The sequence below is a fragment of the Humulus lupulus genome, chromosome 6 (assembly GCF_963169125.1).
Source record: "Humulus lupulus chromosome 6, drHumLupu1.1, whole genome shotgun sequence".
NCBI lineage: Eukaryota > Viridiplantae > Streptophyta > Magnoliopsida > Rosales > Cannabaceae > Humulus > Humulus lupulus.
Window position 1 is genome coordinate 172,959,906 of NC_084798.1, and position 27,976 is coordinate 172,987,881.

Genomic DNA, 27,976 nt, shown 5'->3' on the forward strand with positions numbered 1-27,976 from the left:
AATTATATTAATATGAATTCAAATATTATAAAATATTTATTATAATAATATTTAATACAAGACTAGATCTTTAATACTTATATCAATATAAATTTAAATATTATAAAATATCATTATAATAATATATAATGCATAATCTTAATTTTTATTAAAAAAATTATCATTTATGTTTAATAAAGTTATCATATTATATATATTTAAAAAAATCATAAATAATGTTTTGGTTTAATTTTTCATTTAATATGTTTATGTCATTCTTTTATATAATATTGTTTATTTATTTGAAATTTATATGACAGTGATAAAAATTTAATAAATATAATTAATAAATTCTATAAATAAAATTAAGCAAATGTGCATTGTATATTATTTGTATCTAGTATATATATAGTTACAAATTATTAGGAATATAATTGAAATAATAATTTATTACATATAGCAATAAAGTTTGTTGTGATTTAAAACACATTTAGTTACAACAAATTATATTTTTTTGTGCCTAAATAATTTTAAGAGAAATTGATATTCCTTGCTGTTTTTTATAATTTAATTACAAAAATTACTTTGCCACGTCATAAAAAAATACTTGATTATAAAAGTAATATATCTGAATTTGAAACTTTCCCAAAATCCTGTTTTCCCCATTTTTTTGGGTTAAAAAAGTAACATTTTGGTTACTTAAAATATTAATAAGTTACCAATTAATTACTTTTTTCATGAAAAAATGTATTTTTAGAGCATATTATTTTTTATAAATTTTGGTTACCTCCAATACTTATTTTTTGAAACTTTTTTTATCTTAAGACACTGATTAGTCATTTTGAAGTTATATTATAGTGTCTTATTACTTAAGATACTTTTATGTTGCCGATTAGTCATTTTTTAGAAACTAATGAGTTACAATAAAATATAACAAATTACTATATAGTTTATTATTAAAAGTTACTTTTAGTACAATAATTTTTTTTTATATTCTATTTAAAAGTTACCAAACAATATTCTAACGAATCTATTTTAAAAAAGTTACTTGGAATATTTTTAATTAAATTTAAGTTGTTTAGAATATAATATAGTATCTTTTAAATGTAAAATAAAAATACAAATTTTAGTATATTAAAATTTGATCAATTTTAAAATTTAGTTACTTTTGGTCAACATAATATAAAAAAGAAACTAAAATGTTGCTTTATATTCAGGTCATCTTCTCCGGCAACGACCAAAAAACATATGCTTTCCACAGATCAAAATGATCACATTGAATAGTAGGTCACAATTGTACCACTTTTGAGCCCAACCGACTAGCGGTATGACCGGAATTTTTTTTTGAAATTAAAGATAAGAAAGAAAGTAAGAAATTTATAAAACAAAGAGTATAGTGGACAGAGAGAGGGCCCCATACCATGAAAAAAAACAAAAAGAAAATAAAACAAGTTAAAAAAAACAGTGAAAAAAGTAACTAATTGGTAACTTATTAATATTTTAAGTAACTAAAATGTTACTTTTTTAAACCCAGAAAAACGGGAAAATTAAGATTTTGGGAAATTTTCAAATTCATGTATATTACTTTTAGAATCTGGTATTTTTTGATGACATGACAAGATATTTTTGTAAATAAAATTTTGTAGGTGATTTTTGTAATTATTTTATATTATAGGTATATAATTGTAAAGATCCCTAATTTAATCACAAAATTTTTATTCTTAGCCATAAAATATGTTGGGACTGAAAGTAAGATATTATCGAGTATATTTTTATGCTTTCCAAATATAGATTTACTTTTCCTAATAATCTCTCTAAAATATAAAATTATATTGGAGATTAATTAGGCACAGAAGAAAGAAAGTTTATAAACTTGATTACTATGTCAAGAGTTTATAGCTTTGTTTTTTCTTAAACATTTTTTTTTCTCTTAATCAATTAATTGATGCTCCTAAAGAAAAGCTAGTTTAGTAGAGATCAGGAACAAAGAAAAGAAAAAGAGGAAAAAAAAAAAGGTGAGGTCCTTAAAACTTACGGCTACTTCCTTTGGATTTGTTTCACATGCATATTAAAGTTATTGACAATTTAGCCTTGTCTCTTATATAACTATTAACATTGACAAGTACCAACAAAGATAAGAATCCAAAGAGAGATTTAGAGGGAAGATCTTCTTCTAAAAGGATATTTTGGGATGCTGTCCTTAAAAAGACAATTTAATCATTGAGAGAGAGTTCAAATTCAATATGAATTAGATGAATAGTTAAACTAATTATTTGGATGGAGAATAAAGTACATGAAAGTTGCATAATACACCATAAATTCAAGACCTAAAATGGTGAAAAAAATGGTGTAGTGGTGAAAATGAAGCACAACTTTTCAACATATTTCATCATTTATATATTTAACATAGACATGAATGTTTGGTTTCTTCTTTTGGTGAAGCCAAAAAAATAAAATAAAAAATTACCAGTTCTCCCATGCTTGGCCTTTTTAATATGTATAAGTTTAACATAAAGCTTTAGGTTCCTTAGTTTAGACTTCTTTTGTTGGTGGAATAAGATAAAATAAGTGAAGTGGGAATCTAGCAAGGTCATATTTATGGTACATGTATATATGAAGAACATTTCAGGGTGCTTTCCTTTTGCTAAAGGAAATGGAAGATGAGCTATACTGAAAACGACATAAAACACTTTGGAGTTCTCAAGTATCATTGATTATAGTCCAATTGTTTTCTTACCATAAAATAGTGATGGAATTTTTTCGGATCTTATCGTATCTTATATGAAAAAGGCTATGTTGTCATAAAGATTTCCAATTTGATATGTTATTTGTACCTAGGTTTCCAACTTTAATTGTTTGCCTTAAGATTTTTATCTTGTAAATTATTTGAACATTTGAGTCTTCATGAAAATACTTTGTATTTGGATGATTAGTTCATCACGAACCAAATAATTCTTTTTATTAGATGTCATGTCAAAAAATTGTTTACATGGATGATATGTAAATTTTTTGACATAACACCCAATAAAAGAGACTATATGGCTCATCCTCAAACTTTATAACACTACACTAGTCCCTATCAAGTTATTTTTTTCTTTTACTTTTTTTTGTAGTGTAGTGTTTTGTTGCAAAATTCCCTAAAATATGTTATTTTTTGCACTAAGGTCCTTAATTTTTTAATTTTCTTTATTGAAATCTTAAATAAAAAATAGTTTCAAATGTCATTAATAAAATGTTTATACCATTTTGGGTTACTCTGTTTTGTTTTAATACCATCTCGAATTATGAGTTTCAAACAATTATAAACATAACTATTTGATTTGTAAATTGATAAAAATAGTACCCTCAGCTTAAATTTGGTCAACAATAAGATAAAAATAGTTTGGATTTTCATTACTAGTCTTTGTGATGGATTGAGTTCGTTGGAGGATAGAGAAAAGTAAGAAGGAAAAGTCTAATTTGTCATGCTTAGGGTACCATTTATTTACCAATGTACAAAACAAAAGATGTTGTTTATAATTGATTAAAACTAATGGTCCAAACTCACATTAAAAGAAGAAAGGGGTGCAAGTATAAACCCAAAAAATTCTCAATTATTCAATTATAAGTTAGTTGTTGCCCTCAATTTTCGAGCATATTTCTTGTGTATCACAGTCAAGAGATAGCTCGGGTTCATATATATGTGTAACGTCCTGCGTTTTCGGGTACCATTAAACGACTCGGGTCAGAATTTTTCCCCGAGTTAAGAATATTACTTTAAATAATATTATATTTGTTTGGAAATTATTCCATGAGTTATTGCTAGCCAAAATATGAATTTTGTGATTTAAAAGTTAAGATAAGACTTTCGATCTTGGACCGACACAAAAACCCTGATCGGGTAAAAATCTCAGAAAATAAAATGAAAATCTATGGAAAATATATTTTGGGCATAAAATACATTCATAAAAATTAAAGTTTGGTCAAAAAATAATAAACCTAAGAGAAAATAGAAATTTTAGGGCATTTTGTGTTAAATGCTTAATTTTACCGAAATAGAGAATTTTATTCCATGAATGGACCTTAGGTTAAATTTTATATCGTGATTAATTAAATTAAATGTGAGAGACATTTAATTTAATTATTTAATGTTAACTTTTGTGATTTAAAACTTAATAATAGTGAAAAAGGTGTAGAAAATCAAATTTAGTTTTTCTTCTTAGGAAATAATTATCAACCTTTATAAAAAAAAAAATTTGATCATATATATAATATATGTGGTGGCCGGCCATGTGTGAGGATTTAAAATAGTTTGACCAAAATTTTAATTAGTTTAATCCCATTTATTTAAAAGTTTGGGATAATGTCAAGTGGGCAAGTGGGTAGTAAAGCACTTAAGTGTTTTTAGGAATTTTAGAGTTTGATAAACTCTTCTAACCCTCCCCAACCGACCACACCACTCTCCCTCATTCACTCTCATCTTTTTTTTTTTTTTTTGAAAACTCTCTCTAGTTTTATCTCAATATTCAACCTCAAGAACAATAAGGAGACTTGGAAGCTAAGCTTGGTCTAGGAAGGGTTTTCCCTAAGGTAAGGTTTCAATAATCTAGACCTTTGTAAAGATTTATTCATAGAGTTTCAAATAGCTAATTATCTATGTTGTTGGGGGAGTTGGTTAGGGTTTTTGAAAGGTTTTGAAGGAGCCAAAGCTAGTAGGAAGATCCACACCTTAAGTAAGAACACCAAAGAGGTAAAAAGTTTACTTTTATGGTTGTTATTGTATGATTTTTAGTTTTAAGCATTATTTTGTATAGTTAATGCTTAAAGTTTCTTATTGGTGATGTAATAAGGTTATGGTAGTTGTTTTATAATTTTTATGATGCTTGTGTATTGATTTTTGAAAATAGGAACCAAAACCCCCAAGGGTTTTGTAGGAAACCTTAAAACAAAATACATTTTTTGAGCTGTGACTGTAATGACCAAACTATTTCTAAGACTTAAACCATTAAAAATACTACTTTGAAGAGAACATACATGAGAAATATTCATAACTTTATTGAAACTTTAAAATAATATTTGTAATACATAAATGAGCTCATTGTTTTAAAAAAAAAACATAACTTTAAATGAAATTGTTTACAAAACTAAATGCGGAAAATACATAAAAACGTAATTTAAATAGACTAAAGAAAATAACGTCGTCCTCGAATCGATACGCAGCCCATCCACTCCATTCACCTCAACACACATGCCAAGCTTCCAAGAATCCTTCCGCCTTTGTATCTATTTTCCTGCATCACACTAAAAGTAAAGGAGTGAGCCTAGTGCCCAGCAAGGAAAAACTACTAACAACATAAAACATATACATAAATTATATCATAAACACATATACTATAAACATATGTCATATAATATTACAATGACCATTATACTACTTGGGGCTTGTTAACTAGGCAAGTAATTTTCCCAATAGATTTGTGGGGCTTGCTAGCCAAGCAAGTCATATGCCCATAAGTTATTGGGGCTTGCTAGCTAGACAAGTCATATGCCTAAGGTCTATAAATATATTATACATAATGTAACATAAGATAACATAACATAAGATAGCATAACATATCATATAAATATATAAAATTCTATCCTATTTTCCTTACCAAAACCGGGATATTTAAGAACAAATGCGGGACTTGGAACACTCCTAAAACCAACAATAAAAATGGTGAGTATTTCTAAAGAGTAAAGAATAATTGTGGAAACTAAACCTTCAAGACGAAACTTACCAAGGAAGATCTTTAAGTTTCAAGAACCTAATCAAAAACCAATATCAAAAGTTAGGATCTGAATAAAAGGAACTAAAGAAAACTAAAGAGTTTTAAAGAACTGGACTTAAAAAATAAGAGTACCTTAGTTGACCTTAAGGATTGGTCTAACTTCAATACCGAAATACACTAATCCTCACTTCCCAAGTATTTTTTAAAGCTTAAGATTGGCAAAGCTTTTTCCCAACCCAAGTATTTATCACTCTATGGAATCACTAGCACCTGGGGTCTCTGATCACAACTTGAAGAGTGAGTGGAAGGGTTGGGTACTAGGTCCTATTTATAGAGGTAAGGAGTGAAACTGTAACGCCCTAAACTCCAGGGATCGTTACGGTGCACATTATAAACAGTGTTAAACTCGCTAATTTAGTCATTTGGCCATAAACGTGTAACTAAGTATGATTAGCGGTTTAGGGATTAAATTTTTTGGTTAAGATATAATGTTTCATTAGAACGTTTACTGTATACATTGGGATCCCAAAAATATAATTTAAAGGTCTATTACAAGAAAATATTTACAACTAGCTGATCTAAGCGGCAAAACAGGGTTTAACCCTAGTTCCTCTCCTTCAAACCTCGGCCGTGGCGGTCGAGCAGCTGCATATGTACACATCGTCACCTAAGCTCTCCAACTCAAGGATGGTCCAGCTTTCTTTTGCCTTTACCTGCACCACATAGCACCCGTGAGCCGAAGCCCAACAAGAAAACTCAATATACTCATGAACAGTAATAACATGTCATCAAATCATAAGGCGCATGCCTAGCAAATATAGCCCTATTCAAGCAGGCAAATAAGTTCACGTAATGATGGGTATCCAGGATAAGGAATCCTGCCCTCCTGAGTGGATGACTATCAAGTCAATCTTAATCAGATAAGTGATTTAACATTGGTGGTTCCGGTAACCATGCTGGGCTTATAGCCCTAAATAGAAGAGTGACAGTTGTAAAAGTCACTAAGGTGGGTTTCGTTCCCATTAGCCATGTGACGATAGGGTCACCGGGGCTTTGCAAATAAGTGATCCTTTCACTAGCTTATCAAGATAGGTGTTCGACGAACTAGTCACCAATATAACCTTCCGCATGGCCATAGAGTCCCAACCATGGGATTTCACTCCCTAGCCACGTGACAAACAGTCACCTAGGCCTTTGGCCCTGGCTCTGAGTAACTAGTCCTAGACTAGTCAAGCGCTTATAATTTTCATCGACCTTCAGGTCGGTCTAGCATTAATGCTCCTAGAGTCATTCAACGCTGATATCAATTAGATCTAATCTTTTATCGGCCCTGCGTTCATGACGCTTATGCCGTTTTCCGGCTCTTAGGTCAGTAATACGCGACCAGTGCCGACCCTGACTAGTCAGTGCCATACACAAGTAAGCAATGCTACCAAACATATATCATATGTCAAATATCCAAATACAAGGCATTCATCATGCTTACTTAACAATTGCTAGCATAATTAGGATCATGCATAAACACAGAGGCTCAAGCTCTGAACCATCTCATATTCAATATTCATAGCATGCCCTAATCACATGTTTCTCGTGCAACACATGCATCACATTTAATCACTTGACATGCCTCAACAATAACCATGCATGTTACATTTAAACATCCAACATGCATCAAGAATAACCATGCATGTCATATACACTGGGTGTAGTTTTATTACCTCTGGTCCGAGCAAGAATTAGTAAAAGAACGACCCTTGAGAATGATCAATCCTTTGATCCTTTAGCGGTCACCTAGTCATAACCAAATATGGAACCCCATTAATAAAATAAATCATAAAAAGGTTTATAATCTAAAACCTCACTCCCGGGATCCATCCCGCACTCTCGGGACTCTCAATCCACCCAAACGGGGTAAAGGAACCAACCCCCGAGCCTTAAAAGTCATCCCGAACCCTAAAATAGGCTTGCTGGAAAATGCACTAACGCTGGGGCGCCGCCTAGTGGCATTGCCCCAAAGTCAGAGAAGCCCAATTCCTGCCCTGCATAGCGCTGGGGCGCTAGGAATGGCGCTGGGGCGCCATTAGCAGACCAGAGAAAATTCTGGTTTTCCTTCTTTGCGATTTCCCCTGAAAACCAACCCTCCAAACCACTCCCAAACATCACCCAAACATCAAATTCAACCCCAAAGCTTCATCTATATCACACCCTCGTCAAAATCCACAAAAACTTCCATGAATTCTCACAACTAACACCTCAAATTCTCAACTGAAAACTTACTAGAAAAACAGAGTATAGCTTATATTCATGGATGGATTCTTACCTCAAGCTGGGTTTGTGTCCTCTTCAATGGATGAACTAAGTTTATAAACTCAAATCCTAGATCTCCTAGCTTGTTTCTTCAAATTGGCTTTCAAAAATTGAAAGGAAGAAGGAGAGAAGAATAGGTACGGGAGAGAGAGATGAGGATGATGATGATTCTTTGTTTTTTACAATTCCACAGCCTTCTAGTGAATATAACCCTTAGGTAAAAAGACAATATTGCCCCTAGGTCAATTAAATCCCTCTAAAGACTTCCAAGGGTAAAATCATCCTTTCCCGCTTATCTCGTTAATTATAATTAACACCCTTCAATTCCCGCTATTCTCGATATTCTCCAACACTAATAATTCATATCCCGTTACCCTTTAATTCCCGACAATGCTCTAATAATTAAAATCACCCCGAGACTCACCCGGAGCCCCGAAACTAACCCCGTTATAACTAGACCGATAACTTGCATTCCATGATCGTCTCATGCCGAATGGCTCGAACCAATCCACATATAATGCGGTATTATTTGTAATTCACCCACATGCATGAAAATACACAATCACACCCTCAACGGGCCAAATTACCAAAATGCCCTTATAATTAAAAATGAACCCATATGCATGCATTTACCATCATATAATAATATAATTCACATAAACATGCATATAATCATTAAATAGCATAATAAATCAATTATGACATTCCCGGCCTCCTAATCAAGGTTCTAAACCTTATTAGGAAATTTGGGGCATTACAGAAACTAACCCTATTTTGATTTGAATAAAATAATGAATAATAATGGAAAATATTTGAATATTCATCAATTAGAGGCTGAAGACTCGGTCAAAACTATTCAGGGGCAGGTCTAAGTAGTTAAGGTTTATTTTAAAATAAAATAAAACTAAGTTTCAAAAATCATATCACTCCAGGCGATATATCGGCTCTGGCCTAGTCCTGAGCCTCCGTTCGTACAATCATGCAACGTCAACGTGTTTTCCGTATCCTTCGTCAGGCGATATATCGCCTCCAATGCTACGATATATCGGCATATGTGAATATTTTAAACACGTAATTGCACTTTTTCAGCATAATTGAAGTTGGATAATTGCTTTGACTGAGTCAAACTACGACCCTAACAGTTTCTGGTGAATACTAAAGCTTATATTTCCTTATTTTATCATTAAAATACTTAATTCCTTAATAATCATGCTTATGACTAGTGTCATATTCCTATTGGCTCTATCTAAACCTTAGGTTATAATAAATATCATATTTATGACCAGCAATATTAATCAAACCTTATGTTATAATTAATATTCTTAAACTATAGGCTAAACTTATAAAATCCATAAGTATTGCTAGGAGTTTCCAACTAAGTCCCGGTTTGAACCAAAATCCATGAAATCTAAAATACTACAACTACTACTAACTAGCTAACTAAGTAAACATTCCGGGACTCTACAATTCTCCCCTACTACAAAGAATTTCTTCCTTGAAATTTACTTACCAAACAATTTCGGATACTGAGCTTGCATGTCCTCCTCCAACTCCCACGTTGGCTCCCGTTCAGAACTATTTCTCCATAGGACTTTGACTATCGGAATACTCTTAGACCGTAATTTCTTCATCCCTCTATCTAGGATGCTAATCGGTTGTTCCTCGTAACTCAAGTCTTTCTGGAGTGCTTTCGTATCATACTTGAGGACGTGAGATGGGTTTGACACATATCTCCGCAGCATCGAGATGTGGAACACATTGTGACTATCTGCTAATGCTGGCAGTAGGGCTAATCTATATGCAACTGCTCCCACTTTGTCCAATATATCAAAAGGACCTATAAACCTGGGACTAAGCTTGCCTTTCTTTCCAAACCGCTTCACACGTTTCATAGGAGATATCTTTAGGAAGACTTGATCTCCAACTTTGAATTCCACATCACGCCGCTTGGCATCCGCATAACTTTTCTGACGGCTTTGAGCAGCAAGCATACGTTTTCTAATCAGTGCTACTGCTTCCTGAGCTTCTCTAACAGCTTTGGCTCCAAGTAGTTGCCTTTATCCTACCTCGTCCCAATGTAATGGCGATCGACACCTCCTTCCTTAAAGTAGCTCGTAAGGTGCCATCCCGATCATTGACTGGTAGCTATTATTATAGGAGAATTCTATCAGCGGCAAGTACTTACTCCATGATCCTCCGAAATCAAGTACACAAGCGCGCAACATATCTTCTAAAATCTGTATGGTACGCTCGGACTGACCGTCTGTCTGAGGATGAAATGTTGTACTAAGACTTAACTTGGTACCCATGGCTTGCTGCAAACTTCCCCAAAATCTTGATGTAAACACCGATCCTCTATCAAATACTATTTTTTTAGGGATTTCATGAAGTCGTACTATTTCATGGATATAAACGTCTGCGTATTGATTCGCTGTGAATGTAGTTTTGACAGGCAGGAAATGAGCTGACTTGGTTAGTCTATCTACTACTACCCAAGTCGAGTCGTGTTGTTTATTTGTTCGTGGAAGTCCTATCACAAAATCCATGGCTATATCATCCCATTTCCATTATGGAATGCTAAGCGATTGTAATAAGCCTGCAGGCCGCTGATGTTCTGCTTTTACTTGCTGGCATACTAAGCATTTAGACACATACTCCGCTATATCCTTCTTCATTCCTGGCCACCAATACAGTGCTTTAAGATCGTGAGTCATCTTGGTCGACCCTGGGTGAACTGAGTATGGGGTGCTGTGCGCTTCTTCTAGAATCTTCTTCTTAATCCCTTGATCATTCGGCACGCATACCTGATCCTTATACCTCAAGGACCCTTGTCCTGATATCAATAAGTCTGTGGCCTTGCCTTCTTTAACTACATCCATATGTACTACTAATGTGTCATCATGCCCTTGCCCAATCCGTATCTCTTCTAATAGACTGACTGTATGGACAAGTTAGCCATTTTACCAATGACTACTTCTATTCTAGCATTGATCAAATCCTGCTGTAGCGGCTTTTCTATTCCAGCTAATGATGCTAGACTTCCATAATTCTTTCTACTTAGCGCATCAGCAACTATGTTTGCCTTTCCCGGGTGGTATAAGATTTCATAGTCATAATCCTTCACTAGCTCTAACCACATGCGCTGCCTCATGTTGAGCTCTTTCTGAGTGAAGAAATACTTTAAGCTTTTGTGGTCCGTATAAATCTCACACAGTTCTCCATAAAGATAGTGGCACCAGATTTTCAACGCAAAGACCACTGCTGCCAACTCCATATCGTGTGTTGGATAGCGTTGCTCGTATTCCTTTAGCTGCCTTGAGGCATAGGCTATCACCTTGTCATTCTGCATCAGCACACAACCCAACCCTTACTTCGATGCATCACAGTAGACTACAAACTTGTCATTGGGTGTCGGTACACAAAGTTCTGGTGCTGAGCATAGCTTATCCTTTAGCAACTGGAAACTCTCTTCACACTTATCATTCCAGTTGAACCTCTGCTGCTTCCGAGTCAGGTTAGTGAGCGGAGTGGCTATCTTAGAAAAGCCTTCTACGAACTTCTGATAATAGCCTGCTAGTCCCAGAAAACTTCTTACTTCAGACGCGTTCTTTGGTCTTGGCCAATCCTTCACAGCTTCCACTTTAGATGGGTCTATAGCAATTCCGTCCTTGGATACTATGTGGCCGAGAAATGCTACTTGTGAAAGCCAAAATTCGCACTTCTTGAACTTGGCGTAAATCCGATGCTCCTTTAGTCGCAACAAGATTAACCTTAAATGTTTCTCATGCTCGACTTTATCCTTTAAGTACACCAAGATATCGTCAATGAATACCACGATGAATTTTTCTAAGTAGTCCTTAAAGACCCTATTCATTAGGTTCATAAATGCGGCTGAAGCGTTGGTAAGACCGAAAGACATGACTAGAAACTCGTAATTCCCATAACGAGTTCTAAAAGCTGTCTTAGGAATGTCTTCTTCCCGTACCTTGAGCTGATGATACCTGGACCGTAGATCAATCTTTGAGAACACGGTTGCTCCTTGGAATTGATCAAACAAGTCATAAATCTGGGGTGGCAGATACTTTTTCTTAATCGTCATCTTATTCAGCTCGCAGTATTGTATGCACATCCGCGTACTCCCGTCCTTCTTCTTCACAAATAGAACTGGTGCACCCCATGGCGAATGACTCAGTCTAATGAATCCCAAGTCTAAGAGTTCTTGTAGCTGCGTCTTTAACTCCTTGAGTTTGGTAGGTGCCATCCGATATGGTGCCTTGGAGATAGGCTCGGTGCCCGGTACTAATTCGATTGTGAAGTCAATTTCCCGAGTCGGCGGCAACCCTGGTAAGTCGTCAGGAAATACTTCTGGAAATTCCTTTACAATATGAACGTCTCCAACTTTTAGCAGTGTTTCCTTGACCACATCTGTAACGACCCAAAATCACTAATAAGGCTTAAGGGCCTTGATTAGTGTGCCGAGAGGGCACGATTGGTTTATGTGTGAATTAAGTAGTTTAATGCATAATTCTGTGTTTAGCATGCTTGAATGATTATATGAATATATGAAATATGCATGTGGGCCCCATTTGGTTACTAGGGGCATATTTGTAATTTTAGCCCGTTGAGGGCATAAATGTGATATTCGTATATACTGTGATTGATACCACGTGTGAGTGGTGATATAATTGTGATGCATGACCCAATACGGTCCTAGGGAGCTGTTTAGCTAGAAAGTCACAAATGAGTCAAATACCTAGCTCGAGAAGAGCTTAGGGGTATTTTGGGAATATTATAAAGTGTTCAGGAATTATTGAGTAGCGGTTAGTAATTTAGTAATGGATTAGACATGTCGGGATTAAATGCGGAATTATAGGAATACTTGAGAATTTAGCAGGATTTAGGTGAAATGATAGAATTGCCTTGAGGTTGTATAAGACATTTTATCATGGGAAAGGGAAATATGGTAATTTGGTCTTAGGAAAGGATAACTCTGGCTGAGGAGAAGTCTAAAACATTATTTTCATTTAGGCATAAATTGAATATCCTGCTGAAGTCTAGAAGAAACCAAAGGAGCTAGAAGGAAGGAGAAGAAGAGTTATCCACTTTGGGGTCAAGGAAGGGACTCAAGGGTGAACTAAGGGGGACTTTAGGCCAGAAATTCAAGGGTGCAAAGGTAAGTTTTAACTCTCTTTCTTGTGGAAATTCAGCTGGTGATGTTAGGTTAGTAAGCTGAAATTGTGTTATTTGCTTGTGGGTTATTGGAGTGAAGACTCAGCTTGGAAATCAAAGGAGATTAGCTTGGAGTTGAGCTTGGAAGTAGCTCGAGGTCGAATCCTTGCTTGAGGTAAGAATTTCATTTGTTTCTAAGGTTTATAATTTGGTGTGGTTTAAGTTTTTGAAAGGGTGGTTTAAGTTTTATAAGGTATGGTTTAAGTTTTTGTGAATTTTGAGCCACTAGGTGATTCTTGGGTTTGATTGTGTAATTGGGTTTGTTGCTGTGATTTTTGAGTTGCCATACTGTTTATTTGGGGTTTTAGGTTGATTTGGGACTTGGGTGTACCTTGGGGGTGATTTGGAAGAGTTTTGGCTCGGGAAAAATGTTGGGAAAAACCTAGTTTTCTGGGTTCGCCTATGAGCGTCGCGGCCCTGTTCTTCCGTGCCGTGGCGCTAGGTCGAACCAGGGGATGTTGACCATTCTGGGCGCTGCGGCCGCTATAGGGCTGTACCGTGGTGCTAGGCTAATTTCAGGACAGGGGAAGTTGAGTTTTTAGGATTTTGGCTCAGGGGGCTCGGGGGACGCTTTCGCTACCTTGTGTGGGGAAACGGGAGGTCCCGAGAGCACGGGATTGGTTCTGTGAGATGATTATGAATTGGTTAGTAATGAGAGTGCAATGTATGTGTGTTATAACTAGGTTTTCGGCGAGGCTTGGGTTAGAGGACCGCGCTCGGGATTTCTGTGCTCAAGAAGCTCGGTACATAGGTAAGAAAACTGCACCTGGTTGTGAATTTATAATGGGACTAAGGGTTCCCTGTTTTAAATGCTTTATGAAGGATGGTATTATGCCATGTAAATAATAAACGAATGGCCTAAGAGTGCCAGAGTTTATGTTGGCAGACAGGGCGCAGCTCAGCCACTGGTAGCTGAGGACAGCTTATTATTCACTAAGCTCGGTTTAAGCGGACCGGAGTCAGTGGGGTAAACAGAGGGTGCGACCTAAGGGCGTCGACCCTGATTATCATGTGATTTGAATAATATTATTGATTGATGAATTTGTTATGTTGAATAGCTAAGTGTTGGTTTGTTGATTCTCTAGTTATGTCTATGGACTATGTGACCAATGTGGTATGCTAAGTATATGAACGTGCTCTAAGGGTTATTCAATTGTTATCATTGTTTGTGCTATAACGTTATATTTTCTTGCTGGGCCTTGGCTCACTGGTGCTACGCGGTACAGGTAAAGGCAAGGGCAAGCTTGGTCAGCCCTGAATCGGAGAGCTTTGAGGGCAGAATGTACATGTTCAACTGCTCAGCCGCCACGGTTGAGGAAGGGACAAGAACGGGAGGACCATAAATGTCTGTTTTTCCCTTAGAGGGTCTAGCGGTTGTTTGTACTCTGGAAATTTTGTAAACTAACTTTCAAACACTGTTTCTTTTGGGATCCCTTGTATAAAATGTTTAATTATATGAAATGTATATTTTATGACCAAAATCTTTTAACCCTAGTTCATTAGTGATGTCAGTGACACGTTTTTAACTAAATGACTTGATTAGCAAGTCCCACACCTTTATAAATACACAGTGTAACAGTCTTTGCTACCCAGGGCATTACAACATCCGTAGCTAAAAATGCTTGACATCCTTTTTCTATCATCCTCTGAGCTTTGAGAGATGAAATAAGCGGTGTGCATAGTCCTGAAACTTGTCCCATAAAGCATAGTTTCTGACCGTCAGGAGGAGTCTCGAATATCACTTGCTTACGTTTGTAGTCGATGGTTGCACCATGCCTTGCTAGTCAATCCATTCCAAGTATCACGTCGAAGTCTTTAATCTCCAGTTCTACCAGGTCTCCTTCTAGTTCTACGTCCTCTATCTTGATCGGTACGCCTCGCACTATCCGTGATGATAGGACTACTTCGCTCGAAGGCAACTCGGTTACAAACCTAGTTCTAAATTTTTCACAAGGTTTGTCTAATTTCTCTATCATTCCTAATGAGATATACGAATGAGTGGCTACCGAATCAAATAATACATAACATATATTATGGAGGATAGAAACCTGACCTGTTACTACTATATTGCTAGCGTCAGCTTCTCCTTGGGTTAAGGCAAATACCTTAGCAGGAACCATCTTGTCGTCCTTTTTTCCCTCTGGCTTGAGCTGGGGACATTTTCTCTTCCGGTGTCCTTCCTGACCACAGTTGTATCATCCCTTGGTGTTTGCACGACATCCACCAGGATGTTTCTTTTGGAATTTAGCACATTGCGGGTATTCAACATATCTATTATTGAGTGTTGTCAGGATGCCGTCTCTTCTAACCATTACTATTATTGCTGGAGTGATTGTTGTTGTTGTTTTTCCGACCATTCTGGGATTGACTCTGATGTTTAGGCTCAGGCTTACTGGCCTCTTCTTTACTAACGTTCGCCTGAAGCCTTTCTTCTTCTATTGCCATTTCTAGAACATCGACATAGGTAGTATTTCCTGGGTTTGCTAGTTTGAACCCTAGCTCAATCTTTGGTCTAAGTCCTCTAATGAACTTGGTCACCCTCAGAAAATCAGTTGGAACCATTTCCAGTGCAAACTTGGCTAATCGGTCGAACTATCGAGCATATTCTGCTACTGATAAACTCCCTTGCTTCAGACCAGCAAACTCCTTGACTCTTGAAGCGATGACTGCCGAATTGTAGTACTTTTTGTGGAATAGCTCCCCAAATCTGGTCCAAGTCATGGTGGCTACATCGTGAGTCTACTGAACTAAATCCCACCATATTCTAGCATCTTTCTTGAGCAGAGACAAAACGCTGGATATGCGGTCCGCGTTACCGAGGTTCATGTGCATCCGGATCAACTCCACATTTTGAGCCATTCTTCCACCTTGAAGGGGTCTGTTGTCCCTTCAAAGTTTGGAGCGTGTTGCTTACGAAACAACTCATAAACTGGTCCATGTGCTGAGCTGGGTATGGCGCATAGTTCGCCATTGGCCATCCCCCATATGGACCAACTTGTTGGGGTGCTGGGGCCATTTGCTGAGGCTGAGTCTGTTGTCGCTGTTGCTAGAGTAATTCCTCAACTTGTTGTCGTAGCCTGGCTATTTCTGCAGTGTTGTTAACCAGCGGCGGCAACACATTTCGGTTGGCATTAGCATGCACTCCCCTTCTGTGAACTGGAGGGGCTTCATTGCTCTTAGGAGCGGCGTTGGGGATATTGACATTGTTGCGAGCATATCTTCTGAGCAACATCTTCAACAGAGTTCTAACAGTTAAGAAAAACATGTTAGAACTTACCTTAATAGGCTCTAAAGAAAAAATTAATCTAAGCAAACATAAATCGGACCTATTAATTATGATTTCTTCTGAAAAGAATTATATAAGCCTTCTTTATAATTAGGGTGTGTTTCTAAACTTAGAAAAATAAGCCATCTTTATTATTTTCTAAGTGTGTTTCTAATTATCCTATATGACTTAATTCTCAGGCTTGAAACTCATCGTTGTTCCAAAGTTAACCATACTGAGGGAGGGCTGGGATCAGTAAAATCGTTCCTACTATTATGGCCCCCTAACTCTCAATATAGAACCTTGGTTCATTGATTTGTATCCACCCTCACCGAACTTAGTCATTATTTATTAAATTTATTATTTATTATGATTTCAAAATAAAAATCAAACTCATACATGTCATCAAAATAACAATGATATTAATTTGAAAAAAAAAAGTTTTCACTAAGTACAACCATAAAGGCAAAATAATAAATTAAAATAAATAACGAAACTAATCTATTCTAAAAATCGGGATCTTCTACATCAGATCCTTCATCTAACATGTCATCATCATTTTCGTGAGCCTCAAAAATTCCTCGGGGAAGATTCATAAAGATTCTATTCTTTTGTTCTCTTGTGAATTGGAATTCCATCTTAGAGGTAAACCTAATTATGAGAAAATAATATCTCATCGCCACTGGTATTTCATCTTCAACATCTATTGTCTCCCATATTTCTTCCAAAGCAGCAATTACAAAAGAAAAATCTTTAAAAAGCCTAATTACTAAAATATATTGTTCCGTAGCTCTCATCATTATTTGCTTAGTCGTTTGGAGATGAACTATTTGATTATGGAATAAAAGTAATCTCTGAGTGATTCTTTCCAATATTCCTACTGTATTTCTTGGTTCTCTAATCCTTTTTGAGGCCTTAATGGCTCGGATATCGTTATATGATAAAGCTCCATCCATTCTTAACTGAAAACATCAGACTAAAATGTTAGCTAAAACACAGAAACATAATAACTAAAACATAAATACTTACATTGGCGGTTGGATTCAGAGCTTGAGCGTGTGTATCAAGGAGAATTTCATGTAAATGGACCATTTCTCTGATACCAACTGTAATGCCCCAACTATTTCTAAGACTTATACCATTAAAACTACTAGACATAACTACTACTTTGAAGAGAACATACATGAAAAATATTCATAACTTTATTGAAACTTTAAAATAATATTTGTAATACATAAATGAGCTCATTGTTTTAAAAATAAAACATAACTTTAAATGAAGTTGTTTACAAAACTAAATGCGGAAAATACATAAAAACGTAATTTAAATAGACTAAAGAAAATAACGTCGTCCTCAAATCGACACGCAGCCCATCCACTCCATTCACCTCAACACACATTCCAAGCTTCCAAGAATCCTTCCGCCTTTGTATCTATTTTCCTGCATCACACTAAAAGTAAAGGAGTGAGCCTAGTGCCCAGCAAGGAAAAACTACTAACAACATAAAACATATACATAAATTATATCATAAACACATATACTATAAACATATGTCATATAATATTACAATGACCATTATACTACTTGGGGCTGTTAACTAGGCAAGTCATATGCGCAATAGATTTGTGGGGCTTGCTAGCCAAGCAAGTCATATGCCCATAAGTTATTGGGGCTTGCTATATGACTTGCTAGCTAGACAAATCATATGCCCAAGGTGTATAAATATACTATACATAATGTAACATAAGATAGCATAACATATCATATAAACATATAAAATTCTATCCTATTTTCCTTACCAAAACCGGGATATTTGAGAATAAATGCGGGACTTGGAACACTCCTAAAACCAACAATAAAAATGGTGAGTATTTCTAAAGAGTAAAGAATAATTGTGGAAACTAAACCTTCAAGACGAAACTTACCAAGGAATATCTTTAAGTTTCAAGAACCTAATCAAAAACCAATATCAAAAGTTAGGATCTGAATAAAAGGAACTAAAGAAAACTTAAGAGTTTTAAAGAATTGGACTTAAATAATAAGAGTACCTTAGTTGACCTTAAGGATTGGTCTAAATTCAATACCGAAATACACTAATCCTCACTTCCCAAGTATGTTATAAAGCTTAAGAATGGCAAAGCTTTTTCCCGACCCAAGTATTTATCACTCTATGGAATCACTAGCACCTTGGAGTCTCTGATCACAGCTTGAAGAGTGAGTGGAAGGGCTGGGTACTAGGTCCTATTTATAGAGGGAATGAGTGAAACTAACCCTATTTTTATTTGAATAAAATAATGAATAATAATTGAAAATATTTGAATATTCGTCAATCAGAGGCTAAAGACTCGGTCAAAATTATTCAGGGGCAGATCTAAGTAGTTAAGGTTTATTTAAAAAAAAAAAAAAACTAAGTTTCAAAAATCATATCACTCCAGGCGATATATCGGCTCTGGCCTAGTCCCAAGCCTCCGTTCATACAATCGTACAATCGTGCAACGTCAACATGTTTTCTGTATTCTTCGTCAGGCAATATATCGGCTCCAATGCTGCGATATATCGACATATGTGAATATTTTAAACACGTAATTGCACTTTTTCAACATAATTGAAGTTGGATAACTGCTTTGTGTGAGTCAAACTACGACCCTAACAGTTTTTGGTGAATACTAAAGCTTATATTTCCTTATTTTATCATTAAAATACTCAATTCCTTAATAATCATGCTTATGACAAGTGCCATATTCCTATTGACTCTATCTAAACCTTAGGTTATAATAAATATCATATTTATGACCAGAAATATTAATCAAACCTTATGTTATAATTAATATTCTTTAACTATAGGCTAAACTTATAAAATCCATAAGTATTGCTAGGATTTTCCAACTAAGTCCCGGTTTGAACCAAAATCTACGAAATCTAAAATACTACAACTACTACTAACTAGCTAACTAAGTAAACATTCTGGGACTCTACATTGACTTCCAAGGGGTCTAGCATCCACTGTATATTGATTTTGTAAAATTTAATTATACTGTGATGTTGTTGGGATTGAGCACATAAGATTGAGCTTTTGAAACACTAAAAAATGTTTAGAAATGAGTAAGTTGTGCTATTTCAAAGTTTAGGTAAAAAAAACAATTTTTCGTATTCTTAATTTCGGGACCAAGTTTGGACAGCCATTGTATAGGGAAAATGCATCCAATTCTTTCTAAAATTTGGTGGGCATATTATTAGCATAACCTAGTATTCCACTGTAAAATTTGGAAAGAAAATACTAAACGGTTTGAAAGTTATTAACTGTCAAAGTTCGGAAAAAAATAAGGACTTGAAAATAATGTCATTTTTACCTCATTGTTGGAAAATGATTTCACCAATAAAAAAATGCTCATTTTGACCTAAGATTTTACCAAGATCTAAATGGCATACCAAAAATGGAATTGGAAAATTTTGGTAACAATTGGGTAAGTAAATTTCAAGTTATGAATTAACAAAGTATGTTGTTAAAAATATGAAAAATAGGGTTTTCACACTTGAAAAAAAAAGAGATTTTAGACCTTAAGGTAAAAAGTAAAATTTTTCTTATTGCAAGATATAAACTTGGTAAGTCTTGAAAACATATTTTTTCTCAAATTACCACTTTGAGTATAGTGTGAATTATTTTTATTAAAGAATTTTTATTCTTTTAAAAATAAAAGATTTAATTTATTAATAGTTAATAAATTAAAAGAGGGTTTAAAACCCTATATTTTGAGAAAATGATTAAGTGAATTATTTTTCTAGTAAGTAAACTTGATTAATTGATTTTGAAAAAAAAAATTAATTAACTAGTCAAGATGGGGAATTTTTAACGGTTTTCCTAATTAAGACAAATTAGGCTATTTTCTTAAAATAGTTTTTTAGAGATTAAAACCTTAAGAAAAATAAAAGGAAAATTAAGAGTTTATTTTCTTTAAAAATAATTAAGGAATTTATTAGTATTTTCTGGATATAATACCGGCTAAAATCTTACATATTTTAACCAACTTGTCGAAAGTGCGGGTTAATACCGATACCTTTAAAGAATAAGATTTTTAGCGGATTGTGGGAAAATACTATTGTGATACCCGAGCCTAGGTATCGAGACCATAGGATAGGTCTCCCCGAGACTTAAGGTTTAGTCTCAAATATTTTGTATGAATTTCCTTAATGGGTTTAAAAACCAAATAAGGATCATTAATCCTTACAAATGATTTTGAAAATGACCAAACTGCCCAAAATAATAATAATGAATTATGAGTGCCATAATTAATCCGAGTATACTATATGTATAACTACAGTATTGGCTAAGCGTAACTGGACTGAACGTTGGAGGGTGAAAACCTGCTGAGTGCTAAGGACTCCAAGTAAGTCAACTTATATTGTGTGGCTACAACATGGAATGACCAAACTGCCCAAAATAATAATAATGAATTATGAGTGCCATAATTAATCCGAGTATACTATATGTATAACTACAGTATTGGCTAAGCGTAACTGGACTGAACGTTGGAGGGTGAAAACCTGCTGAGTGCTAAAGACTCCAAGTAAGTCAACTTATATTGTGTGGCTACAACATGGAATGACTATTGTATTGTATTTTAGTATAGGGACACATGCACATATATACACAGTCGTAGAAAGTTGCTTAGAGATGTTAGTCTAGTGAGTGCTGATTTAGAAACTATGAACGGTAGATATCCGTCATATCGTAGACGGTTGATCCCCGTCACACTGCTTGATTTTATTATGTCCGGTTCATTACCGCGACGAGTGGCCAAGAGGTGAGGATTGCTGGTTAAACCTAGGGGCGCCAAAATGAATGGGACCTAGGGGCCCTCATGCTTACTTAATCAGTGAACGGTTAGAACCCGAGCAAGTGCTCTGATAAGTTATTCCTGGATAACAGCCGTGAATATTGGCCATTCAGTGAGAGTGCCTAGAGATACTAGGGGTTGCCAAGTTTGAGTGAGGTTGAACACCCTAGAGGCAACTGCTCACCAGCACCACTGATTAACATAGAAGTCTATGTAAAACCGTGTAATTTCGATTACACTCTTGGATAAGTAGTGATGCCCTAGGTAACTTGATGGTTACCCTTGGGAGGGATTTACTCTTGGATAAGTAGCGATACCCTAGGTAACACAATAGTTACCCTTGATGGGGATATTTATTGGCTAGATCTTAGTGTTGAGACTCGGTTCTCTCTTAGAGATTAGCATTTATGTTGGAGGGCGTGTAACACCTGAATTGTTGGAAATTGTCTCTAACGACCCAACTATTCTAGACCTTGGACCATTAACAACTACTATACTATTCTTAAGAAAAAGTACATATGAAAACACCATAACTTTATTTAAAACTGTAAAGTAAAGGTTTAAATACATAAATATTTCACTTAGGATATGGGATCCCATTCTTTTGAAAATAAGAGAAAACATAACTTAAATAAATTGGTTACAAAATTAAGTGCGGAAAAATAATACATAGAAATCATAACTAAAAGACTTAAAAATGTCATCCTCGAATCGTATGCGCAGTCCATCGATTCCATCCTACCTCAATACACATCCCCAAGCTGCCAAGAACCTTCCCGCCGCCATAACTATTTTCCCGTACATACAAAACATAAAGGAGTGAGCCTAATGCCCAGCAAGGAAAATCTACTACAAGCATGAAACATATACATACACATAAACTATAAACTATAAACTGTAAACTATAATCATATAACTATATAAATACAATATCTATTATAATGGCCATCATACTTCTTGGGACTTGCTAGCTAAGCAATCATATGCCCATAAATTTACGGGGCTAGTTATCTAAACAAGTCATATAAATTTATGGGGCTGTTATCAACACAATCATATGCCCAAGGAATCTACTATTGGGACTTGTTATCTAAACAAGTTATTTATTTTTTATCTAAACAAATTATGTGATTGTTATATAAACAATTCATATACTAAAACAACTAAAAACATACTACACTCATAACATAAAAATATATAAAAACATACAAATCTGCCCTACTTTCCTTACCGAAAATCGGGATATGAGAACAAGATCGGGACTTTGGAACACTCCTAAAAACCATAATAGAGAGGTGAGTATACTAAAGAATACAGATGAAAAGAGCTAACTACACCATCGAAAAGATACTTACCAACAAAATCTTACGTTCAAGATCTTAGATGCCTAACCAAGAATAGAGAATATGAGTTAGGATTTGAGTAGAAAAACTATAAGAATCAATACAGAAAGGAGCTAGAATAAGGAATACCTTGAATGCTTCTATGACCGAACTATACCTCGAACCGAAATATACTATAAACCTTACTTCCCAAGTGTTTATTAAGCTTATAATGATTAAGCTTATAACCCCAACCGGAGTGTTTACTGTAGAGTCCAAGAACTTTACTTAGCTAGTTAGATAGTAGTAGCAATAGTAATAGTTGAAGTATTTTTATGACTATGGATTTTGGTTCAGACGGGGATTTAGTTGGACACTCGTAGTAACACTTGTAGATTTTCTAAGTTTAACCTATAGTTTAAGAATATTAATTTTAACCTAAGGTTTGATTAATATGACTAATATTGATGGTGATATTTATTATAGTATAAGGTTTAGATAGACCCAATAAGATAGTAACACTTGTCATATGTATGTTTAATGATAATTAAGTATTTTTGAGGAATAAGTTTATTAAGATTAATATTTGAATATCCTAGGGTCTGTCAACAACTTTGAAATCGTTAAAGGACTTAGTCAAGGCTGTTTACTCAATTCAAATTAGGCTGAAAATGTGCAATTTCGTGTTTAATATTTCAGCGTATGCCGATATATCGCAGCTATATGGGGCGATATATCGCCATACGGCGATACGAAAAACACGTAACTTCGCACGATCACCTCGACGAGCCTCGAGCATATTAGCCCATGCGATATATCAGCTCCTTTGAATGATTTTTGAATCTTTTTGAAACCGACCTCATTTTAATCTTTAACCTCTTGATAAGTCCAGGATCTTTCTGACCGAGTCTTCAGCCTCTGCTGAACGATAATTCAAATATTTTTTAGTTAAAAAGCCATTATTTTATTCAAGTTAAATGAAGATATTTTTATTCTTGAACTCTATAAATAAGACCTAGTACCTAGCCATTTATTCATTCATCAAGCTAAGTTCAAAGGCTGCAAGCTGCTAGGTTATTTTTGAGTGCTTAAACACTTGGGTTGGGAATATAAGCTTTAACTTTATAAGCTTAATAAACACTCGGGAAGTAAGGTTCATAGTATTTTTTGGTTCGAGGTGTAGTTCGGTTATAGAAGCATTCCAGGTATTCATTATTTTAGTTCATTTCTGTGTTATTCTTATAGTTTTCTACTCAAAATCCTAACTCTATTCTTTATTCTTGGTTAAGAAATCTAAGATCTTGAACATAAGATTCTTGGTAAGTATATTTTCGATGGTATAGTTCTTTCATTCTTTTCATCCCTTTTTCATTAGTATACTCACCTTGCTTTGATGGTTTTTATGAGTGTTTCCAAAGTCCCAATCCTGTTGTAATATCTCGGTATATTTGGTAAGGAAAATAGGATAGGATTTTATATGTTATCTTATGATTTATGTGCTATGTTATATGTTATATTATGTATGATTGTAGACTTGGGCATATGACTTGTATAACTAACAATCCCCAATAAATTTATGGGCATATGACTTGCTTAGCTAGCAAGCCTCGTAAATCTAATGGGCATATGACTTGTTCAGTTTACGAGCCCCAAGTAATAATGGCCATTATAGTATGTGTGACATATGTTTATGATATGTTTTAGTATATGTTGATATTAATTTTATGTATATGATTTATGTGTTAGATTTTCCTTGCTGGGCATTAGGCTCATTCCTTTATGTTTATATGTGCAGGAAAATAGCTATGGTGGTGGTAAGGTTCTTGGTAGCTTGGGGGTTGTGTATTGAGGCAGAATGGAAATGGATGGATTGAGCGTTCGGTTCGAGGATGAAGCCGCTTCTTAGTATTTTAAAAATTATGCTTTACATGTATTTTCCGCACTTTATTTTGTAATCCATTTTAAAGTTATGTTATGTTTTTCTTTTAAAAACAATGGGATCCCATATCCTACTTTAAATTTTATGTAGTTTAACATTTGTTTTTACAAGTTTTAATGAAGTTATGATTATTTCACTTGTAACTTTTATTAAAAATTAGTGTCTATGTATAGTAGTCATTAATGGTCCAAAGTCTAGAGTAGTTGGGTCTTTACATTTACATTCTAAAGTAATCCTAGCAGCTTGTACGCTTTGAACTCAGCTTGATGAATGAAGAAATGGTTGGGTACTAGGTCCTATTTATAGAGTTCAAGAATGAAAAGATCTTCATTTAACTTGAATAAAATAATGTCTTTTTAATTTAAAGATATTTGAATAATCGTTCAGTAGAGGCTGAAAACTCGGTCAGAAAGATTCTGGACTTATCAAGAGGTTAAAGATTAAAATGAGCTCGGTTTCAAAATTGTTTGAAAACCATGCACCACAGCCGATATATCGCCCATGCTAGGCGATATATCGCCTGTACTGATGCTCCTGAGGCTCGTCGAGGTGGTCGTGTGAAGCTACGTGTTTTTCGTATCCCCGTATGGCGATATATCGCCCCCTAGAGCTGCGATATATCAGCATACGCTGAAATATTATACACGTAATTACACTTTTTTAGCTTAATTTGAATTGAGTAAATAACCTTGACTAAGTCCTTTAACGATTTCAAAGCTGCTGGCAGACCCTAGGATGTTCAAATATTACTCTTAATAAACTTATTCCTAAAAAATTCTTAATTTCTTATTAAACACACACATGAGAAGTGTTAAAATCTTATTGGGTCTATCTAAACCTTATAGTATAATAATTATCATCTCCATAATCAGTCATATTAATCAAACCTTAGGTTATAATTAATATTCTTAAACTATAGGTTAAACTATTAAAATCTACAAGTGTTACTACAAGTGTCCAACTATGTCCCGGTTTGAACCAAAATCCACAATTACAAAAATACTACAACTATTACTAGCTATTACTATTACTACTACTATCTAACTAGCTAAGTAAAGTATGCTCATTCATGTAAACCAAACATTACCTTAGTTCCTTGTAAATGATATTTCAGTAAACTAATATTAATTACTGAAATGAGATCTCTATCATTTAACACCTTGAACCAAACTAAAAGGAAACCATCATTTCACTTCTTCATCAGAAGATATAGATGTCCATATCTATGATTAACACTCCCACTCAATTATACTACCGAGTTCCCAAGATGTAAGTGTGGGCTAGTCCGTAGGGTAAGCTGGTAACGAACAAGTCAAAGAACTCAAATAATACAATCAATTAGAATACTAACCACTCAGAATTGAGATTGAATTGACCTATGGTCAACTATATGATATGACTAGAATAGATAATAACGGTATGTTTACTTATCCTTTCAACTGTCAATATTGGTCTAGTCCGATGTAACAAATACATCTGATCTTATCTACTTTGCTAATGTTCTTAAAAGAACATAACACTGTGATGTGTAAGTAGAACATATCGTAGATTGGCAAGTCAGTGTAAATCTTGTGCACTGACTAATGTTAGGATTAACTTATTTTGAACATATAATCATATTTATATTCCACTGTGATTACGTCACTGTAAATACGATTAGCTATATGCTCGGGATTTAATAGAAGTGTATATTAAACAAATAATCATGAAAATAAAACATGTGAGCAAAGTGATTGACCAAGTCAAAAAAATGATTTCTATTCTTTTATTGATAATAAATGTGATTATGAAGAAATTTAAGTTTTAATTAGGGCATAAAACCCCCCAAAAAACTCCCACTTGCACTAATTGAAGTTATTGCCTTAATTCTACTAATCTCATTTCCTAAATATGCTTATCAAATGTAGCTTCTGGTAGTGTCTTTGTAAACGGATCCACAAGATTGTCATCAGATGCAATCTTCATAATCTTCACATCTCCCCTGGCCACATATTCTCGAATAATGTGATATTTTCTTTCTATATGCTTACTCCTCTTGTGACTACGAGGTTCTTTCGAGTTGGCTATCGCTCCTGTATTGTCACAAAACAACACAAGCGGTTTATCTATTTCTAGAATAACACCAATATCTAAATAGAACTTCTTTAGCCAGACTGTTTCCTTAGCTGCTTCTGACGTGGCTATGTACTCAGCCTCCATGGTGGAATATGAGATTGCAGACTGCTTTACGTTTCTCCATATCACAGCTCCATCCCCAAGAGTAAACACCATTCCAGAAGTAGACTTCGACATCAGTCTCAAAATCTGAATCGGTGTAGTCTACAGGGTTCAGAACACCACCCTTGTAGACTAACATATAATCCCTAGTCCGCCTTAAATACTTCAAGATATGCTTAACTTCTATCCATTGTTCCGGTCCTGGGTTTGACTGATACCAGCTCACTACTCCCACTGCATAGCAGATATTTGGTCTAGTACACAACATACTCTAAAAAAAAATTATTTTTAGCTACCAAGTTATTAGCTACCAAATATTATTGGTAGTAAAAAATATTATTTTACTACCAAATTTTAGTAGTGAAATGTCTTATTAGTAAATTCTAAACAAATAAGACCAAATATTTCTACTACCAAAATATTTAGTAGTTAGTTTTCCCTTTTAGCAACCAATAATTTTTGGGAGAGAAATATTAATTTTTTGCTACCAATATAGCTACCATTTTTCTTTCATAGCAAAATTATATTTTTTAGCAACCAAATTTTAGCTACTATTTTTTTTTTGCAAATTAGTTTTTTTTAGCTACCAAGTTGGCTATCATATTTATTTAGTAGGAAAGTATTAATTTTTTTAACTACCCATTTAGCTACCATTTGTTTTTAGTAGCAAAATAATTTGTTTAGCTACTACTTTATTTAGTAGGAAATTATGTTTTTAGCACCAACTTTTAATTTCAATATTTTATACCAAAATAATATTTGTCAGCAACTAATTTTTTATAGTAAAACATAACATACTTAATATTTTCTAAAGTTTTTTACACTAAATATTTGAATTGTAGCAAATAAAGTATAATTTGTATTATTGTCTCGTATAACTTCTCTCATATATATATATATATATATTTGTTATGAATTTCAACGAGGCTAATTTTTCTTCTTAAAATTTACTTTCATTGCATTCATCAATTTGAGGAAAAAATCTTGATTACGAATATTTAAGTTGATCAAGACAAATTTAATATACTAAGAAAAATAAATGAGTTGGAAAGAGTAAGAATAGGCAAGTGTCACTAAGAAAAGTTGGCAACTAATGCCGGAAAAAAAACCCCCACATTTGAGTCTAACACCAT

At 34.5% G+C, this 27,976-nt stretch overlaps 1 long non-coding RNA gene across 1 annotated transcript; it reads left to right on the forward strand.

Annotated features, from left to right (window-relative positions):
• The first annotated feature begins 4,279 nt into the window (after positions 1 to 4,279).
• On the forward strand, positions 4,280 to 24,734 carry LOC133784316 (uncharacterized). Its single transcript, XR_009871270.1, has 3 exons — positions 4,280 to 4,548; positions 4,638 to 4,708; positions 24,483 to 24,734. It is a non-coding gene; the product is annotated as an uncharacterized LOC133784316 (long non-coding RNA).
• Positions 24,735 to 27,976: the final 3,242 nt, after the last annotated feature.